At 40.3% G+C, this 8,545-nt stretch overlaps 1 pseudogene across 1 annotated transcript; it reads right to left on the bottom strand.

The window, feature by feature from the left end:
- Nucleotides 1-2,106: 2,106 nt before the first annotated feature.
- Nucleotides 2,107-2,732, bottom strand: Gm14719 (annotated as a pseudogene). The gene has a single exon (XR_141398.6). The product of XR_141398.6 is annotated as a predicted gene 14719 (transcript).
- Nucleotides 2,733-8,545: the final 5,813 nt, after the last annotated feature.

The raw sequence follows: 8,545 nt of genomic DNA, 5'->3' as shown, positions 1-8,545 counted from the left end.
ATTGACATAGTAAAAATGGCCATCTTACTAAAAGCAATCTACAGGTTCAATGCAATTTCCATAAAAATTGCAACACAATTTTTAAAAATTTTTTAATTAGGTATTTTCTTCATTTACATTTCCAGTGCTCCCAAAAGTCCCTCATACCCTCCCACCCCCCACTGCCCTACCCACTCAATCCCACTTCTTGGCACTGACGTTCCCCTATACTAAGGCATATAAGGTTTGCCTGAACAATGGGCATCTCTTTCCACTGATGGCCAACTAGGCCATCTTCTGATACATATGCAGCTAAAGACATGAGCTCCAGGGGGTACTGGTTAGTTCATATTGTTGATTCACCTATAGGGTTACAGATCCCTTTAGCTCCTTGGGTACTTTCTCTAGCTCCTCCATTGGGGGCCATGTGATCCATCCAATAACTGTGAGCATCCATTTCTGTGTTGGCTAGGTTCCGGCAAGTCTCACAAGAGACAACTAAATCAGGGTCCTTTCAGCAAAATATTTCTAGTGTATGCAAAGGTGTCAGCATTTGGCGGCTGATTATGGGATGGATCCCCGGATATGGCAGTCTCTAGATAGTCCTTCCTTTCGTCTCAACTCCAAACTTTGTCTCTGTAACTCCTTCCATGGGTGTTTTGTTCCCAATTCTAAGAAGGAGCAAAGTGTCCACACTTTGGTCTTCTTTCTTCTTGATTTTCATGAGCTTTACAAATTGTATCTTATATCGTGGGTATTCTAAGTATCTTGCATAATATCCACTTATCAGTGAGTACATATCATGTGAGTTCTTTTGTGATTGGGTTACCTCACTCAGGATGATGCCCTCCAGGTCCACCCATTTGCCTAGGAATTTCATAAATTCATTCTTTTTAATAGCTGAGTGGTACTCCATTGTGTAAATGTACCACATTTTCTGTATCCATTCCTCTGTTGAGGGGCATCTGGGTTCTTTCCAGCTTCTGGTTATTATAAATAAAGCTGCTATGAACATAGTGGAGCATGTGTCCTTCTTACTGGTTGGAACATCTAGATATATGGCCAGGAGAGGTATTGCTGGATCCTCTGGTAGTACTATGTTCAATTTTCTGAGGAACCACCAGACTGATTTCCAGAGTGGTTGTACAAGCTTGCAATCCCACCAGTAATGGAGGAGTGTTCCTCTTTCCCCATATTCTCGCCAGCATCTGCTGTCATCTGAGTTTTTGATCTTTGCCATTCTGACTGGTGTGAGGTAGAATCTCAGGGTTGTTTTGATTTGCATTTCCCTGATGATTAAGGATGCTGAACATTTTTTCAGGTGTTTCTCAACCATTCGGTATTCCTCAGCTGAGAATTCTTTGTTTAGCTCTGAGTCCCATTTTTTAATGGGGTTATTTGATTTTCTGGAGTCTACCTTCTTGAGTTCTTTATATATATTGGATATTAGTCCCCTACTTGATTTAGGATAGGTAAAGACCCTTTCCCAATCTGTTGGTGGCCTTTTTGTCTTATTGATAGTGTCTTTTGCCTTACCGAAGCTTTGCAATTTTATGAGGTCCCATTTGTCGATTCTTGATCTTACTGCACAAGCCATTGATGTTCTATTCAGGAATTTTTCCCCTGTGCCCATATCTTCGAGGCTTTTCCCCACTTTCTCCTCTATAAGTTTCACTTTCTCTGGTTTTATGTGGAGTTCTTTGATCCACTTAGATTTGACCTCAGTACAAGGAGATGGGAATGGATCAGTTTGCATTCTTCTACATGTTAAGCGCCAGTTGTGCCTGCACCATTAGTTGAAAATGCTGTCTTTTTTCCACTGGATGGTTTTAGCTCTCTTAATAAAGATCAAGTGACCATAGGTGTGTGGGTTCATTTCTGGGTCTTCAATTCTATTCCATTGGTCTACTTGTCTGTCACTATACCAGTACCATGCAGTTTTTATCACAATTGCTCTGTAGTACAGCTTTAGGTCCAGCAGGGTGATTCCACCAGAAGTTCTTTTATCCTTGAGAAGAGTTTTTGCTATCCTAGGTTTTTTGTTATTCCAGATGAATTTGCAGATTGCCCTTTCTTTTTTTTTTTTTTTTTTTTTTTTTTTTTTTTTTTTTTTTTTTTTTTTTTTTTGGTGGCTGCTGTGAGTTTATTTTCTGCTTTGTGCCAAGACACAGTTATGGGGTCAGGAAAGTTCAGTGCTGTGAACCAAGAGGGGGCTCTCTCCAGCTTCTACTGGTTTCTCTTGTTCAGCCTTCCTAGTTTACAGGGAGGGTCGAGAGGGTAGGCACTGGCCTAGCACCACTTCAGCTTGGGCAGGCTGCTGATTCTGATAGGTCAGGAAAGGTCCCTGGGGTTGGTCTGGCCAGAATGGATGACTGGCTGCTGCTTCATGGTTTCAGGAGTCAGGCCACAGGTCATCGGGCTTCTGGAGACCTGGGGGGATTCGCTCAGGAGACTCCAACACTGTAGTCATGAACGGGAGTGTGGATTTCCCGAAAAAGAAGCTGGCCCACCAGTGGCCCGGGTCGGCTTTGGGAAGACCCGGGGACTGGAGCACGGCGTCCCCAGGGTACTCGGCACTTCCGCCGGAGCTGCTGCTGGACGAGGAGCCCAGGCGTCGCCGATAGTAGTCATGGGTAGCCACGAGCGAGCCGCTGGAAGGGATGGCTGCCATGCTTCAGGACCGAGGCGCTCGGCGGAGAACCCCTTCCTTGCAGGCTTCGTGCAAGGCCACCAGGGCGCTAGGCCGCGGAGCCCATTTGCAAAGATAACCCACGAAACACCACTTTAGGACCCCGCCCTTTCTTTTTTTTTTTAATCGTTTCTTTTTTTTTTTTTTTTTACGTATTTTCCTCAATTACATTTCCAATGCTATCCCAAAAGTCCTCCCCCCACTCCCCTACTCACCCATTCCGATTTTTTGGCCCTGGCGTTCCCTTGTACTGGGGCATATAAACTTTGCCTGACCAATGGACCTCTCTTTCCAGCGATGGCCGAGTAGGCCATCTTTTGATACATATGCAGATAGGGTCAAGAGCTCTGGGGTACTGGTTAGTTCATAATGTTATTCCACCTATAGGGTTGCAGATCCCTTTAGCTCCTTGGGTACTTTCTCTAGCTCCTTCATTGGGGGCCCTGTGATCTATCCAATAGTTGACTGTGAGCATCCACTTCTGTGTTTGCTAGGGCCCGGCCTAGTCTCACAAGGGACAGCTATATCACGGTCCTTGCAACAAAGGCTTGCCAGTGTATGCAATGGTGTCATCGTAATTCGTTGAAGAATTGAGTTGGAATTTTGATGGGGATTGCAATGAATCTGTAGATTGCTTTTGGTGAGAGCCAATTTTACTATATTGATCCTGCCAATCCATGAGCATGGGAGATCTTTCCATCTTCTGAGATCTTCTTTAATTTCTTTCTTCAGAAACTTGAAGTTCTTATCATACAGATCTTTCACCTCCTTAGTTAGAGTCACACCAGGGTATTTTGTATTATTTGTGACTATTGAGAAGGGTGTTGTTTCCCTAATTTCATTTCCAGCCTGTTTATCCTTTGTGTAGAGAAAGGCCATTGACTTGTTTGAGTTTATTTTATATCCAGCTACTTCACTGAAGCTGTTTATCAGGTTTAGGAGTTCTCTGGTGGAAATTTTTGGGTCACTTATATATACTATCATGTCATCTGCAAAAAGTAGTATTTTGTCTTTTTCCTTTCTAATTTTATTCCCTTGATCTCCTTTTGTTGTCGAATTGTTCTGGCTAGGACTTCAAGTACAATGTTGAATAGTAGGGAGAAAGTGGGCAGCCTTGTCTAGTCCCTGATTTTAGTGGGAATGCTTCCAGCATCTCGACATTTACTTTGATGTTGGCTATTGGTTTGCTGTAGATTGATTTTATCATGTTTAGGTATGGGCCTTGAATTCCTGATCTTTCCAAGACTTTTATCATGAATGGGTGTTGGATTTTGTCAAATGCTTTCTCCACATCTAATGAGATGATCATGTGGTTTTTGTCTTTGAGTTTGTTTATACAGTGGTTTACGTTGATGGATTTCCATATATTAAAACATCCCTGCATCCCTGGAATGGAGCCTACTTGGTCAGGATGGATGATTGTTTTGATGTGTTCTTGGATTCGGTTAGCAAGAACTTTATTGAGGATTTTTGCATCGATATTCATAAGGGAAATTGGTCCGAAGTTCTCTATATTTGTTGGGTCTTTCTGTGGTTTAGGTATCAGAGTAATAGTGCCTTCATAGCTTGAATTGGGTAAAGTACCTTCTGCTTCTATTTTTTTTTTTTTTTGGAATAGTTTGTGAAGAACTGGAAATAGATCTTCTTTGAAGGTCTGATCGAACTCTGCACTAAACCCATCTGGTCCTGGGCTTTTTTTGGTTGGGAGACTATTAATGCCTGCTTCTAATTCTTCAGGGAATATAGGACTGTTTAGATCATTATTCTGATCCTGATTTAACTTTAGTACCTGGTATCTCTCTAGAAATTTGTCCATTTTATCCAGGTTTTCCAGTTTTGTTGAGTATAGCCTTTTGTAGAAGGATCTGATGGTGTTTTGGATTTCTTCAGGATCTGTTGTTATGTCTCCCTTTTCATTTCTGATTTTGTTAATTAGGATGCTGTCCCTGTGCCCTCTAGTGACTCTGGCTAAGGGTTTATCTAGTTGATTTTCTCATAGAACCAGCTCCTCGATTGGTTGATTCTTTGAATAGTTCTACTTGTTTCCACTTGGTTGATTTTGCCCCTGAGTTTGATTATTTCCTGCTGTCTACCCCTCTTGGTTGAATTTGCTTCCTTTTGTTCTAGAGCTTTTAGGTGTGTTGTCAAGCTGCTTGTGTGTGCTCTCTCTAGTTTCTTTTTGGAGACACTCAGAGCTATGAGTTTTCCTTTTAGAAATGCTTTCATTGTGGCCCATACGTTTGGGTATGTTGTGGCTTCATTTTCATTAAACTCTAAAAAGTCTTTAATTTCTTTCTTTATTCCTTCCTTGACCAAAGTATCATTGAGAAGGGTGTTGTTCAGTTTCCACGTGAATGTTGGCTTTCTATTATTTATGTTGTTATTGAAGATCAGCCTTAGTCCATGGTGATCTGATAGGATGCATGGGACAATTTCAATATTTTTGTATCTGTTGAGGCCTGTTTTGTGACCAATTATATGGTCAATTTTGGGGAAGGTACCATGAGTTGCTGAGAAGAAGGTATATCCTTTTGTTTTAGGATAAAATGTTCTGTAGATATCTGTTAAATCCATTTGTTTCATATCTTCTGTTAGTTTCACTCTGTCCCTGTTTAGTTTCTGTTTCCACGATCTGTCCATTGATGAATGGCAGCACAATTCTTTACAGAACTTGAAAGTGCAATTCACAACTTCATATGAATAAACAAAAAAACAGCATAGCAAAAACTATCTTATACAATAACAGAACTTCTGGAAATATCACCATCCCTGATTTCAAGATACAGTACAAAGAAATAGTAATCAAATCTCTGTGAAATTGACATAAGAACAGACAAAGTGTTCAATGGAATGGAATCAGAAATCCAGAAGTAAGATATATGAATCCAGAAATCAGAATAACCCACACACCTCCATATACTTAATGTTTGAATTAGAAGCCAAAACTATACAATGAAAAAAAGAAAGAATGAAAGAATGAAAGAATGAAAGGAAGGAAGGAAGGAAGAAAGAAAGAAAGAAAGAAAGAAAGAAAGAAAGAAAGAAAGAAAGAAAGAAAAGTGGTGTTGGAAAGTGAAAAGAAAGTGGTGTTGGAAAGAAGTGGTGCTAGATTAGCTGGATGTCTGCAGATAGTAGACTGCAAATACAACCATATCTATCACCTTGTGTAAAACTAATGTCAAAGTGGATCAAAGATCTCAACATAAAGCTGGAGCACTAAATTTGATATAAGTGAAAGTAGAAAATAGCCTGGAATGCATTGGTACAGGAAAGAACATCAACAGCCTAGCCACTAAGGTCAACAATTTACAAACGTGACCTCATGAAACTGAAAAGCTTCTGTAAGGCAATGGATACCTTCAAGAGGACAAAGTGGCAGCCTCCAGAATAGGAAAAGATCTTCACCAACCTCACATCTGACAGAAGGCTAATATCTAAAATATATAAAGAACTGAAAAAGTTGTACACCAACAAACCAAATAACCCAATTAAAATATAGGGTACAGAGTTAAACAGAACTCTCCTCAATAGAGGAATCTCTAATGTCCAAGAAGAACTTACAGAAATGTTCAACATCCTTAGTCAATTGGGAAGAGGGAAGAAGGGGAATCAAGTGGTGGGAGGATAGAAGTAGAAAGAACTGGAGTCAGTGTTGGGATGTGCCTCTGTGGGAGGATCTAGAAATCTTGAACAATGGTATCTCACAGGAATCTGTCAAGGATTACCCTAACTAAGCAATGGGTGTTATGGAGCCTGAAATGGCCATCTCCAGTAACCTGAAAATACTTACAACAGAAGGACTGGGTCACCAACTCAACCACAAAACCTTGGACCCACAATTTCTTCTACCAACAAGATATTCAGGGGTAAAAAATGGAGCAGAAATTGACAGAATGCCCAACAAATGACTGGCCAAGCTTGAGATGCATGCAATGAGAGAGCCCACACTTGCCACTACTAATAATATTCTACTATACTTCCAGAAAGACACTTAGCATAACTGTCATCTGAGAGGCTTCACCTAGCAACTGATGGAAACAGATCCAGAGACCTGCAGCCAAATATTAGGCAGTGTGGGGAATCTTTTGGGAGAGGAGGATGAAGAAGTAAAGGAGCCAGAGAGATCTAGGAAACCACAGAAAACATACAGAATTGACTAACCAGGGTCCGTAGTGGCTCACAGAGTTTAACTGTCAAACAGAGAGCTTATATAGAATGGACCTTGCCCCTCTGCACATAGGCAACAGTTGTGCAGCTCAGTCTTCATTTGGGACTCTTAACAGCAGGAGCAGGAGCAAGAGCTGTGTCTAACTCTGTTGCCTGCATTTGGATCTCTTTCCCCTAACTGAACTGCCTTGGTAAGTTAGCCACAATACAACAAGAGCTTAGTACTACTGTCATTTGACATGCCAATTAGTTTGATAATCAATGGTAGGCCTACCTTTTTCTGAGCCTTGTGCTCCCTCTTCCTTGCTCTACCATCACACACTCCATCGCAAGTTCATTGCTTCTTCTTTATTTAATATTGATTTATATACATAGAAGTGAATTTATAAATACAGTCTTCTCAGTTCCTGTAGTGCTTCTCATATTCATATGCTTTTAGAGCTGACCATTTGGGCTTGGATAACCTACTGGGGGCTCATCCATAGATAAGACTGATTTTTTCTCTCTCAGCAACTATTAATTGCCTGTATCCCCTAGACAAATCAGAACAGCTGCATACATAAACTCACCAAAGCTGTGATACCATGGAACAAACCTAATCCCAGCAAGAAGATATAAGTTGGCCAAGAAATGCTACCCTTGGTTGTGGTACTATTGGCAAAATATTAGCTACTGGGAGAGGGAGAAACAGTTTTCTCTCTTGGATCACACATCCAAAAATATTTAGGCAGCACATATTTGTCTTGAAGGATTAAAAATGACACAAATTTTAATGAGTAAGAAAGGAATGGAACCAAAAGGTGATTATGATAAAAATATATCAAATATTAAATAGAATTTTTAAAGAAATAAAAACTCAGGAAGGGAATAATAAAGACTTAATTCTCTCTTTCACTTGTCTTATTGTTGTAGCTAAGACCCCAAACTGTACTGAACATTAATGGAAGAAGTGGACATCCTTGCTTTCCTTCTAATTTTAGGGGGAGATTATTTGCAGTTTTCTCCACTTTATACAATGTTGACTATGGCTATATTGAAATAAATCTCCTACATTACTAGACTCTACAGGACTTTTATTATGAAGGTCCTTAAATCATCAGGTAAATGCAAATCAAATGAACTATGAGGTCCCATCTTACACCTATCAGAACGGCTAAGACAAAAAGCTCAAGTAATGGCACATGCTGATGAGGATGTGGAGCAAAGGGAACACTTCTTCATTGCTGGTAGAAGTGCAAACCTTTACAACCACTTTGGAAACCAATTTGGTGTTTTCTCAGAAAAGTGGGAATAGTTCTACCACAAGACCCAAGTATACCACTCCTGGGCATAGATGCAAAAGGTACTCCACCATCTTCCAAGGATGCTTGCTCAACTACATTCATAGCAGCTTTATTAATAATAGTTAGAAACTACAAACAACCTATATGTCCTTCAATTGAAGAATGGATAAAGAAAATGTGGTCCATCTACCCAGTGGGATATTATTCAGCTATTAAAAAGGATACCAGGAATTTTCCAGGCAAATGGATGGAACTTGATAATATCATTCTGAGTGATAGAACTCAGTCCCCAAAGGACATGCATGGAATGTACTCAATTATAAATTATATTAGCTATAAAATACAGTTACCATGTTACATTCTACAGACTCAAAGAAGCTAAACAAGAAGGAAGGCCCAAGTGAGGAAGCTTGAATCTCACTTAGAA

Source organism: Mus musculus, chromosome X, assembly GCF_000001635.26.
Source record: "Mus musculus strain C57BL/6J chromosome X, GRCm38.p6 C57BL/6J".
Lineage (NCBI taxonomy): Eukaryota > Metazoa > Chordata > Mammalia > Rodentia > Muridae > Mus > Mus musculus.
This window is presented reverse-complemented; position numbering and strand designations above follow the sequence as displayed.